We start from the raw sequence: 13,525 nt of genomic DNA on the forward strand, positions 1-13,525 counted from the left end.
GACCATCCGCCTCAAAAGCCGTATATTGTCGGTCCTCTGGGCGGATGGGGAGTTGATGGTAGGCGGACTTAAGGTCTATGGTAGAAAACACTCGGTACTGCGCAATCTGATTGACCATATCAGAAATGCGCGGGAGAGGATACGCATCCAGCTGCGTGTATCTATTAATGGTCTGACTATAGTCGATGACCATCCGAGGTTTGTTCCCGCTTTTGACTACCACGACCTGCGCTCTCCACGGACTAGCACTGGCCTGTATGATCCCTTCCTTGAGGAGCCGCTGAACCTCAGATCTAATAAAGATCCGGTCCTCAGCGCTGTAACGCCTACTTTTAGTAGCGATGGGCTTGCAGCCAGGTACCAGATTTTTAAAAAGGGATGGTGTAGTGATTTTCAGGGTGGATAGATTGCATGCGGGGCGCTTTGGGCAATTTGGAGGCTGCGGCTGATTCCCTACTGCCAGTGAAGGGAGTGGCCCACCGTACTGTAGGATCACACTCTTCATGTGGACCATAAAGTTTAGTCCGAGGAGAATTGGCGCGCAAAGGTGAGGTAACACAAGGAGCCTGTATTGCTCGTAAATTGTGCCCTGTACCTCAAGAGTTACCATACATCGTCCTTGGATCGGTACAGACCTGGACCGTGATGCCATGGAAATTGTCTGCTTGGCAGGGAGAACCCGGAGCCCACACCTTTTAGCAGTTTCAGGGTGTATGAAACTTTCGGTGCTTCCACTGTCAAACAGACAATTCACAGTTCGACCACTAACCTTTATATCCATCATGGAATGTTCAAGTCTGTAGTGCCTGGTCTGATCCAGGGAGATCGACGCCACCGTTGGCCCCTGGGCGTCACTGCATGCTGCCGATGTGGATGCTGAGGACCCCTGCTGGTCGCTCCTAGTCGTCGTGGACCATGATGGCCGCCCCCATGAATCGCACGTGGGCGAGGGCGCCAAGCGCAGCGACTCCTGGTGGTCTTCCTCCTCCTCTGTCAGCCACGATGGCGCCGTCCTGGGATCGCACGTGGTCGGACCTCGTGGGTACTGCGACGCCGAAGGAGATTGTCTCCGTTCTGGAGGGTTACAAGCTGCACTGCCGTTTTTAGGTTTGGACCTGCAGACTTTGCCGTAGTGGCCTTTTTTACCGCACTGGCTGCAGATTGCCGTTCTTGCCGGACACTGTTGCCGTGGATGCTTGGCCCCACCACAAAAATAGCATCGCTGGCCACCTGGAGCTGCCGCCGTCGTCGGATCGATCTGGGAGCGCGGGTTAGCGGGGCGAGGAGGGAGCTGAGCTTGCTCCAACCACGTTGACTGCACGTGGTCCTCGGGGTACAGCGCCAAGCTCTTCGACGCCGCTTCCAGCATCACGGCCATCTCCATTGCTTGGGTCAAGTCGAGTTTCCCCTTTTCCAGCAATTTAAGCCTGATGTACGAGGACCCTACCCCTGCTACGAACGCGTCTCGGGCGAGGTCGTACATATATTGTTCGGCTGATACGGCCTTACAATCGCAACCCCTGGCAAGCTGCAGGAGCTCATTGGCAGAGTCCTCCATGGTTTCGCCTGACTGCCGACGTCGTGTAGCGAGGAGGTAACGAGCATGTATCTCGTTGGGTGGCTTCGTGTATCTTTTTTTTAGGAGCTCGACGGCACCCAGGTAAGTGGGAGCTGCACGAATGGCTAGGTAAATCGTGTCGCTTACCCTTGCGTGGAGGACCTGGAGTTTATCACTGTCTGTAGTGATAGCTACCGAGGCTGCCAGGTAGTCCTCAAAACACTTCCACCAATGGTCGAATGTGTTAGCTGCACCGACCGCACGTGGGTCCAGTGTCAGACGATCCGGTTTTAGGATCTGTTCCATACTCTCTGTTTTTTTTTGTTGTACAGCTGTGAGTTTTCTGTTACTCTATTAAATTGATGCGCGACAATTAAGCACGTGGAACCAAGGCTTCGGTATTGAAGGCTTTAATAGAGTAACAATGGAACTACTAACACGAATACACCAGTTCAGACTAAAGGGGTCCTGCCGGAGCAGGGGGTCTTATACCTCGCCACCGGAGGTGGGACCCCACTGGAATGTGCCATGATAACTCTTATAACAGGTAAACACCCTAACCCAACAACATTGTACAACCCCCACAGTAACAACACCCTAGCCCAACAGTAACATAGTAACAACCCCCAGTGGTGAACCAACGATGGTTCACCACAGTAACGCAAATCAAGGAAACTGGGAAGGACAGAGAGGAGGGTTTTGTATATGAGAGGACATAGGTCATGGAGCTCGGTATCATTTGTGAAGAGTCGAGAGCAGAATTCGGTAAAAGCAACATGACAGAAGTCAATCCAAGAGAGGTGATGAATGCACGGATTAGAGTAAAAGAAAAAACATTGAACATCGGTACTGGTTGAGACTTCTCTTCATCACTAGGTAGTTTACTCCAACAGCTTTGTTTTGTTTGCAGAATTTACTGCAGGCGGCACGGTGACACAGTGGTTAGTACTGCCGCCTCACCACTCCAGAGACCCGGGTTCGATTCCCGGCTGAGGTCACTGTCTGTGCAGAATCTGCACGTTCTCCCTGTATCTGCATGGGTTTGCTCCGGTTTCCTCCCACAGTCCGAAAGATGTGCTGGTTAGGTGCACTGGCCATGCTAAATCCTCTCAGTGTACCCGAACAGGCACCGGATTTTCACAGTAACTTTATTGCAGTGTTAATGTAAGCCGACTTGTGACACTAATGAATAAATTTTAAGCGAATAAAAAATCTTTTAAAGAACAAACAAAGAAAATTACAGCACAGGAACAGGCCCTTCGGCCCTCCAAGCCTGCACCGACCATGCTGACTGAACTAAAACCCCCTACCCTTCCGGGGACCATAACCCTTGGTTCCCATCCTATTCATGTATTTGTCCAGACACTCCTTAAAAGTGATTATCATATCCGCTTCCACTACCTCCCCCAGCAGCGAGTTCCAGGCACCCACCAACCTCTGTGTAAAAGACTTGCCTCGTACATCTCCTTTAAACCTATGCCCCCTAGTAATTGACTCTTCCACCCTGGGAAAAAGTTTCTGACTATCCACTCTGTCCATACCTCTCATAATCTTGTAAACTTCTATCAGGTCGCCCCTCAACCTCCATCGTTTCAGTGAGAATAAACCAAGTTTCTCCTTAAAATAATGTTCCTTCTCTTTCTCTTTTCCTGGTTCTCCTCTCACCTTGTCTCTTACTTGGTGTGTTGACATTGACGCTAAAAGTTGTACTGGAAACAATAACTTATCTTTGGCTATTCTCCAGTCTTCTCTATTGTGGCATGGCTGAGATCAGGAACTCAGTACATGTCTCACTTTGAGCGTGAATATATCATCTGATAAGAACGCAGCAGCAAATTGCACAGTATTTTGTTTTTTCTTCCCTTGGGTTTGCACCAATATGAAGAATGTTTTGAAAAATGGAACACTTTCCAACCATGAGGACTCAGCATCAATGCCAATCACTCCCAGTTCAGTTGAGGTCAAAAATAGATTAGAGCTCTTGCAGCCCAAGCCTCCGGCCTGTCTATTTTGTATTGTGAAAGATTTGTAACACATTTGCAACATCAAGTGCCAACAGTGAAATGGATTAGTCTACCCACCTTCATTCCTTAACCCCTAATACCATTGTCTGACAAAAATCTATCAATCTCAGTTGTGAAATTCACATTTGACTGTACATCAACAGCTTTTTGGGGAATTTCAGATTTCCTCAATTCTTTGTGTGAAGTAGTGTTTCCTGATATCACCCCTGAAAGGCCTAGATCTAATTTTAGTGATGTTTCCCAATGGTACCCCCACAAGAAGAAATTATTTGTCTCTGACCTCTCTCAACTCCTTCAGTCATCAAAAACTCTTAACTAGATCACCTCCTAATCTTCTATCAAAGGAATAGAAGCTTAGTCTACTGCAACCTGTCCGCATAATTTAATCCTTTTAGTCCTGGTATCGTTCTGGTAAATCTGGTCTGCACAATTTTCAAGGCAGATATATCCTTCTTGAGGTACAGTGCCAAAAACTCCAAATGCAGTCGAAGCAGATCTCTATATAATACCGTAACTTCAACCCCTTTGTATTAAGAACAAAGAACAAAGAAAATTACAGCGCAGGAACAGCCCTTCGGCCCTCCAAGCCTACACCGACCATGCTGCCCGACTGAACTAAAACCCCCTACCCTTCCGGGGACCATATCCCTCCATTCCCATCCTATTCATGTATTTGTCAAGACGCCCCTTAAAACTCACTATTGTATTCCAGCCCTTCTGAGGGCAAGGCTGCAACTCACGGTGGCACAGTGGTTAAGCACTGCTGCTTCACAGTGCTAGGGATCCGGGTTCAATTCCCGGCTTGGGTCACTGTCTATGCGGAGTCTGTATGTTTTCCCTGTATCTGCATGGGTTTCCTCCGGATGCTCCGGTTTCCTCCCACAGTCCGAAAGATGTTGTGGTTAGGTGCATTGGCCATGCTAAATTCTCCCTCAGTGTACCCGCACAGGCGTCGGAGTGTGGTAACTAGGGGATTTTCACAGTAACTTCATTGCAGTGTTAGTGTAAGCCTACTTGTGGCACCAATAAATAAACTTTAAACCCTCCAATCTCGGCCGTGGCTGAGATTCTCCAGTACTGCTGTTGTGAATGGAGATTTGGCTGAGCGCCAAATTCTCCGTTCTCATTGGTAGCGGTAGCAGGGCGTGTAAGGCTGGAGAATTCTGGGCAAAAACACTCATTTCATAATCTCTTAAATTATTTCTCTATCTGTTCATTAGCTATCAGTGATTTCTGTATGTTGACCACAAAATCGCTCTTTTTAAACTTTGTTTAAGATAAAGATCAGCCAAGATTTTGATAAATGGTGGAACGGGCATGAGATGAGGATTGGATGGTGTACTCTTGTTTTATTTAAGAATACCATTTTGGCAATGGGACCATGAGGCTGGCTGGCGGGGGTGGGGGTTGGGGGAAAGTGGTGAGAACTGTGTCGAGGATAGGAAACATCCTCGCATTCTGGAAGATAAGACTATTCGGCAGACTTTCGTCAGTTGGAGACAATGGCAGGTTTATCAGTTAAGACAAGGGGCATTAATCAAGGAGGACAGGATGATCACTCCTGGGTTTATGCACAGGGCTAAGGGCTTCTGAACCACCTGGCCTGGCTTAAAGTGTAGGCCACAAGCAGCCTCCATGTGGGAGGTAGTCACTCATTGTTACATCCCCCAGAGCAGCCAATTCATGGTGTGTCAACAAGCTCTTGAAGCTGGAGCTCCAATCAGAGACTTTGAGACAGCAGCAAGATGCAATAGCAGGTAAGTGAGAGGGAGGGTGCTGTAAAATACTTGTGCCCTGCCTCCAACTTTTTCAATCTTTAAATTAAAAATTGCTTTTGCATCCAGGCCAGCAGTATGGGGACGGAGTCCCTCGACAGGTTGGCCAATAACTGCTGCGGTCTGGTCTGCTGCTGTGCGGTCTTCTCCCGATAGCTAAACTGCTCTCCATCCCTCTGGGAACTGAGAGGCCAATTGGAAAATTCCAGTAAGTCAGTAATCGGCTCTTTGCCACATGCAGCCATGAAGACCTGTGACAAAAATGGCCTGGGACAGGACGGAGACAGGGAACCAGTTTGCAGGTGGCAACACACTGTTTAGAATCATAGATTCATAGAATCCCTACAGTGCAGAGGAGGCCATTCAGACCATCAAGTCTGCCCCGACTCTCCGAGAGAGCATCTTACCCTGATACAACCCCACCCTAGCCCCACAATCCCACATATTTACCCTGCTAATCCCCCTAACCGGCACATCTTTGGCCACTAAGAGTCAATTTAACACAGCCAATCCACCTAACCTGCACATTTTTGGACTGTGGGAGGAAACTGGAGCACCCGGAGGAAACCCACACAGACACGGAACGTGAAAACTCCACACAGACAGTGACCCGAGGCCAAAATTGAACTTGGGTCCTTGGTACCGTGAGGCAGCAGTGCTGTTCACTGCGCCACCATGTCCATCTTCCTCAAATATCAACCTCAGTGAGGGCTAAAAATCAAGCCCTTGATGTCAACAGAAAGTGGTACAACCTAGAACTAATGCATTGTCAGAGCAATGTGGAATTAGTTGGGGTGAGGGAGGAGTACATTCAGAGTTGTATTAAGGGTTGAATATATACTGGTGCGTCTCGTAGCAGTGGCCCTAACAAACAATAACAAAAATTGATTATCTATAACTGAATTACTGATCATTATGACAAGTGTCCGAACACTTCCTGTCCATTTTCAAAGCACAATTTAGGCCAATTAGACAATGACAAAAGCTCAATAAATTATTTTTAAAATTTAGAAAAAACTGATTTCATTGATGGCGATGACCAAAATAATACAACATTTATTCAGGTGGAAGAAGAGCTCAAGAGCTCAAATCCCGCCTAATGGCCTCTTCTGCACTGTAGGGATTCTATGATTCTAAAGGTGTGTGCATATTGGGAAAAAATAACTCAGAAAAGAAAGATGACGCGTGCTCAAGTTATGACTGTTACACAGGAGATTTTAATAGAACAATTATTATTTCTTTCCTGTTAAGGGCTGAAAGTAACAACAAAAATCTTAGGCCTAGAAATCACTCTGTAGGATATTCATGTGTAAATGATTAACATGCTCATCTGAAATTCAACTTTTATTTTAGAATCATCGAATCCCTACTGTGCAGAAGGAGGTCATTCGGCCCATCGAGTCTGCACCGACCACAATCCCACCCAGGTCTTATTCCTGTAACCCCACATATTTACTCTAGCAGTCCTGCTGAAACTAGTGTCAATTTAGCATGGCCAATCAACCTAACCAGCACATCTTTGGACTGTGGGTGGAAACCGGAGCACCTGGAGAAAACCCACACAGACACGGGGGGAATGTGAAAATTCCACACAGTCAGTGACCCGAGGCGGGAATTGAATCTGGGCCCCTGGTACTGTGAGGGAGCAGTGCTAACCACTGTGCCACCCCTGTGGAACAATTAAAATTAATGAGTTAGTGCCTCTATTCAAAGAGAATTTCAAACAAATATGCTGAGTGCTAATTTGATATTAATCTGTGTATAATTTCAGGATTTAGCATTTGTACTGTGGGTCGTTGGAAAATGGGAAGTCATGACAATAAATTTTTGCATGGAGTCTGGGTCGAGATCAATTGAGAGGGTGATTGGCCATTACTTATTCTAAACTTTAAATGCAACTGCATACATCTAGTTTCCTAAGTGTAAGGACAATTCCTCTCTTTTGCATTCAAACAAGTCTGTTCTACCTCCCCCGTCCCCCCATATAATATTATATATATGTATATATGCAGAGCTCAATAGATGTGAAATTTTGCTACCGTGGTACATTGATTGATGTTCAAAAAATATGATTTTCAAAAACAGTCACCACTCTCCTTGATGTCTGTAAATTTAATCTTGGCAAATGGTCAACTCAGACTTCTGAAAAGGTAACAGTTTTAGAAGTGATGTTATCAGCACTGTGGTCAACTGTTGTGAGTTTAGCATACGCCTTTTTGAATTGAAGAACCTTGAACTGACTCCCACATGCTTTTAGCTGTCTCCTTCTATTGAAAGTAATGTGTAATTTTAATGCCCTCCCCCAGGCTGCCTATTACCTTATTAATGTGTACCAGTGCCATTGTCATTTGTAACTGAGTTACTCCCCCTGTGAGGCATTGTGCTAAATGTCTCATCTTCAAAAAGAAATAGAACTAACTATGTCTCTATACTATAATAGAATGGAAAATAAACCGCCATTGTAATTCTGACCCTCAGCAACAATATCTAATCCAAAAACATATTCTGGGGCACCGATTACATGGGTTAATTAAGCTATTATGTGGCTCGCAATATTTGCTTTATGACCATTTTGTTTCTTCTTAACAGTTTATCATCTACCTGTTTTGTCACTAATTGAAGATTTCCCCAGGGCTCGGCAGTCAATCCACTCCAGTCTCCACCACGTCTATGGCCTCCTTCACTCATCATCCAAACCCATGCACAGATTTCTTCAGGGCACATATGCTCTGATATAATTTCACATCAAACTGAATGGAAATGAAGACAGAGGTATCAATCTATACAACACAAGTATGTATCAATATTATATGAATATTCAACTATAAATGACAATAAAAGACAATAAAAAAGACAATAAAAGACTGAATCTTGTCCATGGAGTAACTTTTGCAAAGAATAACTCCAATCCACATGCACTATCCCCCTACCAATCAGTCACGCATTCATCTGGCCAAAATGGGCAATTTCATTCTGATGTCCAAATGCAATCAAATACGTTTCATGTATCATGGTGAATGGGGGACACCGCCACTGACACTGCCCCCACCATCTCCCCTCCCCCCTTGTGTCCCCATTATCAATCCAACAGGCATAGTTATGTTGGCCATAGGAGTTGTCCAGTTCCCAATTAAAAGTTTTGGCTATTTCATCTCTATTCAGACTTAGGTCTTCTGATGTTACATTGGACAATCTGTCTCTTAGTTTTTAATTATTTCTCATCTTTCACTGATCAATACAATTATGATGGCTCCACTCGTCTTCTCTTGAGCTCCAAATACGCGATTTGGCCTATTGTGTTTCTGGTAGTCAAAAAAGCTACCCAGCCAAATCCCATTTTCCAGCTATTGGTCATTACTCCTGCAGACAACGATAGTCTGAGTGCTTAGTCAAGTATGTCTAAAATGTGATGATAGACTTTCAAACCCATCTGTGTGAAAATAACTCTCCACTCGCCTCGAAATCAGTCTTAGACACAGTGACATTTTCTAAATCTAATGACAAAGAGAAATTACCCCACCCCAGGAGGCTGAGCATGAGGCTGTTAAACAGATTTGTGACATTCATCTGTAGGAGAGATAGGAACTTCATACAAACTTGAAGCTGCCAATAAAAAAAAACAATTTCCCTATTTCACTGCTATAACATGCCATCATCAATGGTGACACTGTAGAGTTGTGATGGGCAAACTTCCATCCATTCTAATGATAAAACAGGTCCTGAAGCAAACATTGTGATGTTTCTCTGTTATTTCCTGTTCGTAATAGAAAAAAAATTCTTGAATGCAAAATCGGTTTTACTTTTTCTCTGTTTTGGTCTGTGCATCCTTGGCATCTTATTTCTCCCAATTTGTCCATTATTTCTCACCTTTGAACATTTTGCTGTCTTTTTTGTTAATTTTTGACCATTCTTCCAAATTGTTTTTTCTTTTCAATACATGTTATTGCCTCTACCACTGGAGGTTAGTATTTTCAGTCATAGAGGTCTACAGCATGGAAACAAGCCCTTCGGCCCAACTTATCTATGCTGTCCAGCTTTTACCACTAAGCTAATCCCAATTGCCCGCATTTGGCCCATATCCCTCTATAACCATCTTACCCATGTAACAGTCTAAATGCTTTTTAAAAGACAAAGTTGTACCTGCCTTTACTACTGCCTCTGGCAGCTCGTTCCAGACACTCACCATCCTCTGAGTGAAGAAATTGGCCCTCTGAATCCTTTTGTATCTCTCCTCTCTCACCTTAAACCTAGATTTAGACTCCCCTACCTTTGGGAAAATATATTAACTATCAACCATATCTATGCCCCTCATTATTTTATAGACCTTAATAAGATCACCTCTAAGCCTCCTACACTCCAGGGAAAAAAAGCCCCAATCCATCCAGTCTCTCCTTATAACTCAAACAATCAAGTCCCGGTAGCATCCTAGTAAATCTTTTCTGCATTTTTTCCAGTTTAATAATTGATAGGGGTAGTATAGATTTCTTAATATGAGGCCCTTCATTTTAGTTTTACTCTAATAAGTAGGCGAGGTTAAGGTAATTATAAAGTGCCTTATATATATATATATATAGTGAGAATTCATAATGTGCCTGGAACAAAATATGCAAAGGTATTATAAACTGCAAAGGTATTATAAACTGCATAACCACAAATTAACCAAGTATTATAAGCTAAAACTGTATTTTCAATATATATGTATTGTGCGCCTTGGCCAACTTTATTCTGAATGCAGCATGATGGGAAACACAGTGGTAGACAGGCCAAATTCTTTTAATACAATGGAGCACAGAAAGGCAGCTTCTGTTATCAGTTTTTGGATACACGAAAACAAGTTTAATCATAGGCCTGCTATTTAAGGGAGTAAATTCGTTCATGGGTAGCGAGGCTGGAGCAGTCTTTCAAGCTGATAAAGAAGGCCCTGATTCCAGCAAAGAGTGACTCCTTTCACCAATGGGGAGTGTGTGGGGACTGAAGAGCGTTTCCATTTTATATTAACTGGGATGAAGTCCCACAGTATCGAGGTGGATCTTTTAAATATACTGTCTTGGCATCCAATACTTCCTTCTACCTTCTCCCCCTTTTCCAGGTCAGCTGGTCTGACTGCAACTTACACCAACTTCCAGCACCAAGATCCCATCTTTCCAAGCTCTCTCTCTTGAGGACAGCAGGTTGAGCTAGGAATTTTTCTGACTCCCACTATCAGTTTTGGTAATGAAAATCCAGGCCTATATCTGAAAAATGAATCAACATATTTCAATGAAATGGAGTGGCCCAAAGAAGGACTGATTAGTTTCTGACAAGGTTGCAGACCCTTTCAAGGCCTCTCCATTAACATTGGTATAAAGGGCAAATTTTCATTTTTTTTAAGCATGTCGTGGATTGTTTTATCACGAATGTCGCTCATGGTTTAAGAATGTTATGGAGTGTCTCGGTTGCTGTGGTGCAATTTGTTAATGCTGTCAATATGTGAGCAGAGTTTTCAGAGCAAGTATTTGGATGTGGATTTGCCTGAAGCTACCTCGCTGAGATGGAAGCTCTTAATGAAAACATTTTTATTTTTTCAGCTTTGTAGTTGTAGAGCCAAGCAGGGAAAAAGCCTGACCAAGAGCTTGTAATAGTGTTGACTTAATACAGCGTGGTGAACTCTGGCAAGGCGGTGGCCCAATGGGCTAATACACTAGTCACTAGACTAGTGACCCAGAGACCCCGGGTAATGCTCTGGGGAGCCGGGTCTGAATCCCAAAATGGCAGATAGTGCAGCTTGATTCCAAGAAAAGATGAACTTAAAAATCTAATGATGACCATGAAACTATTGTTAATTGTTATAAAAACCCATCCTGTTCACCAATGTCCTTTGGGGAAGGAAATCTGCTGTCCTTCCCTACATGTGACTCCAGACCCACAGCAATGTGATTGACTCTTAAATGCCTTCTGAGATAGCCTAGGAAGCCACTTAGTTCAAATGCAATTAGGGAAGAGGGAAGCAGTGGCATAGCGGTGTTGTCCTGGGCTAGTAATGCAGAGACCTATGGCAAAACTGGGGACCTGGGTTCAAATCCTGGTGAAAATTGAATTCAATAAAAATTTGGAACCTAATGTCTAATGGTGTCAATGAAACCATTGTTGATTGGCATTAAAATCCATCTGGTTAACAAACGTCCTTTAGAGAAGGAAATCTGATGTCCTTACCTGGTCTGGCTTACACGTGACTCTGGATCCGCAGCAATGTGGTTGACTCGAAAATGCTTTCTAAAATGGAGGGTAATCAGTGATTGACAATAAATGCAGACCCAGGCAGTGACACCCACACCCTGGAAACGAATAAGATCAGCATTTCTTTGTTTCTCTGGCTGGTCTTAATGCTACGTTCGAAATATTCCAATTTTGATTGTAGTTTTAGGTCTGAGGGACATCCAAATTTATCGGCGAAATAGCCAAGAGATTGAGAGAACAAGAAATGCCGAAAGAGAAGGTAATATGTCCTGGAGCTCAGTATCAGAGACTGCAGCCAGGAGAAACTCAGACTTGGTGCAGTGAAATCAGATTTTAGAAATGAACAGACTGAGCCATGAAAAATGCTGGGAAGTGATTACATTGTCTCATATCAGTTTTCTTCCCTACAGTTACATATTTCTAAGACCCAAGATTCACTCTCCGACAGTCACATGCATTTTGATCCTGCTACTTTAACATTGTAACAAAAGCTGGTGTTGATCTCCACACTACCGCATGGCTAGACTCAGAACCTGAACTTCGACTTTTATTTCAAAAACCATGAGCCACAGCAAAATCAATTCTAACATTTTTTTTTGTTTAACCACTGCTGTGGTAATTTTTAAAGGTAAACTTTTCTCAGAATTTAAGGTATGTGGAAATTAGAAATAGTGTGATGTGCAGACAAACTGACGGGCAACTCAGCATGGAGTCCTTTCAAGCCTCACTAAAAATAGCACTGATCTCACTTGTGTCTTTGACAGTAAAGCACAACATTTCAAGACTAATCGTGAATGTGATGCATCAAACAGAATCTCAAGCTTTTTCTTGCATTTAATTGTCTTCAACTCTTTCTGGCTGCATCAATAATAAACTGTATCTGGTGATCCTCCTCCAGGCTCTCATGCACTTTGGAGTTTAACGCAATATTTTCTTTATTTCCATCAACTGTGACGATATGGGCTTTGAGTCACAAAGATGGGTGGCAAAGGGGCCAAACAGATTAAATGAACTGAGAACTTCTCAGGTCCACAGAAGAATTAACACACCTCAACTTCGAAATGAGCTGCAAACGCACAACATTAACTTTACAATTCTAATTAAATTCTGGTGTTAAAGGGATCAATGAACAACATGTTAGAACTACTTTAATTATAACTTACTTCTTTCCATTTCATACCAGACCATTATTGGTATCACTTTGAGAAAAAAAAATCACCACTGCTGGTTACACCCCTTCAATGGATTATGAGAATAAGTCGCACTTATTTGTCACTTTTCCTGCAGCATTTCACATTCAGTAACCAAGAAAGCTATTTGAAAGGATATTCTCCACCAACTTCAGAAACATATGCATTGGGCAGAACTTTATGACCCCATCGCAGCGAGGGTGAAACTGTCAAATGTGAGAGAGCTGGGAATGGGCAGGATACAGGGAAAATGTGCAGGACCAGCGTGATCAGCCAGAAAATCCTGGCCGTTAACTCTTTTTCTATCCACAGAAGCTGTCTGACCTGTTGAGCATTTCCAAATCTTTGGGGCTGATCTTACTGGCTGCATCAATTGATGAGTTGCCCCTGCCAAAATCTGGGGGAGGGGAGAGTGGGAGGAGTGACAGATCCACTTGTACACAGAACATTGAGAGATCGAAGCGCATGCACAATAGCAGTTCTTGCAGTCAGCAGCTGGCTTCCTGGCAAGAATAGACTCTGTCCACCACCCCCTACTGGCATGAATCACACTTTGGGCCCGATTTTACCATCATGTTGCACCAGTTTTCAGGCACGAAGACTTGGTAAAGCTGTGCATGAGGCGAGTAGCATGATCTGCGCCCGTTCCCCCGTTACCAAAGCCCGAAAATGGCCACGATTGGGACCGTTTGCATGCATTTAAATTAACTCAGCAGGCTGCACACTAATTTTACCGGCACTTCCCCCTTTACCACCATGTTT

The sequence above is a fragment of the Mustelus asterias genome, chromosome 6 (assembly GCF_964213995.1).
Source record: "Mustelus asterias chromosome 6, sMusAst1.hap1.1, whole genome shotgun sequence".
In the NCBI taxonomy this organism is placed as follows: Eukaryota; Metazoa; Chordata; class Chondrichthyes; order Carcharhiniformes; family Triakidae; genus Mustelus; species Mustelus asterias.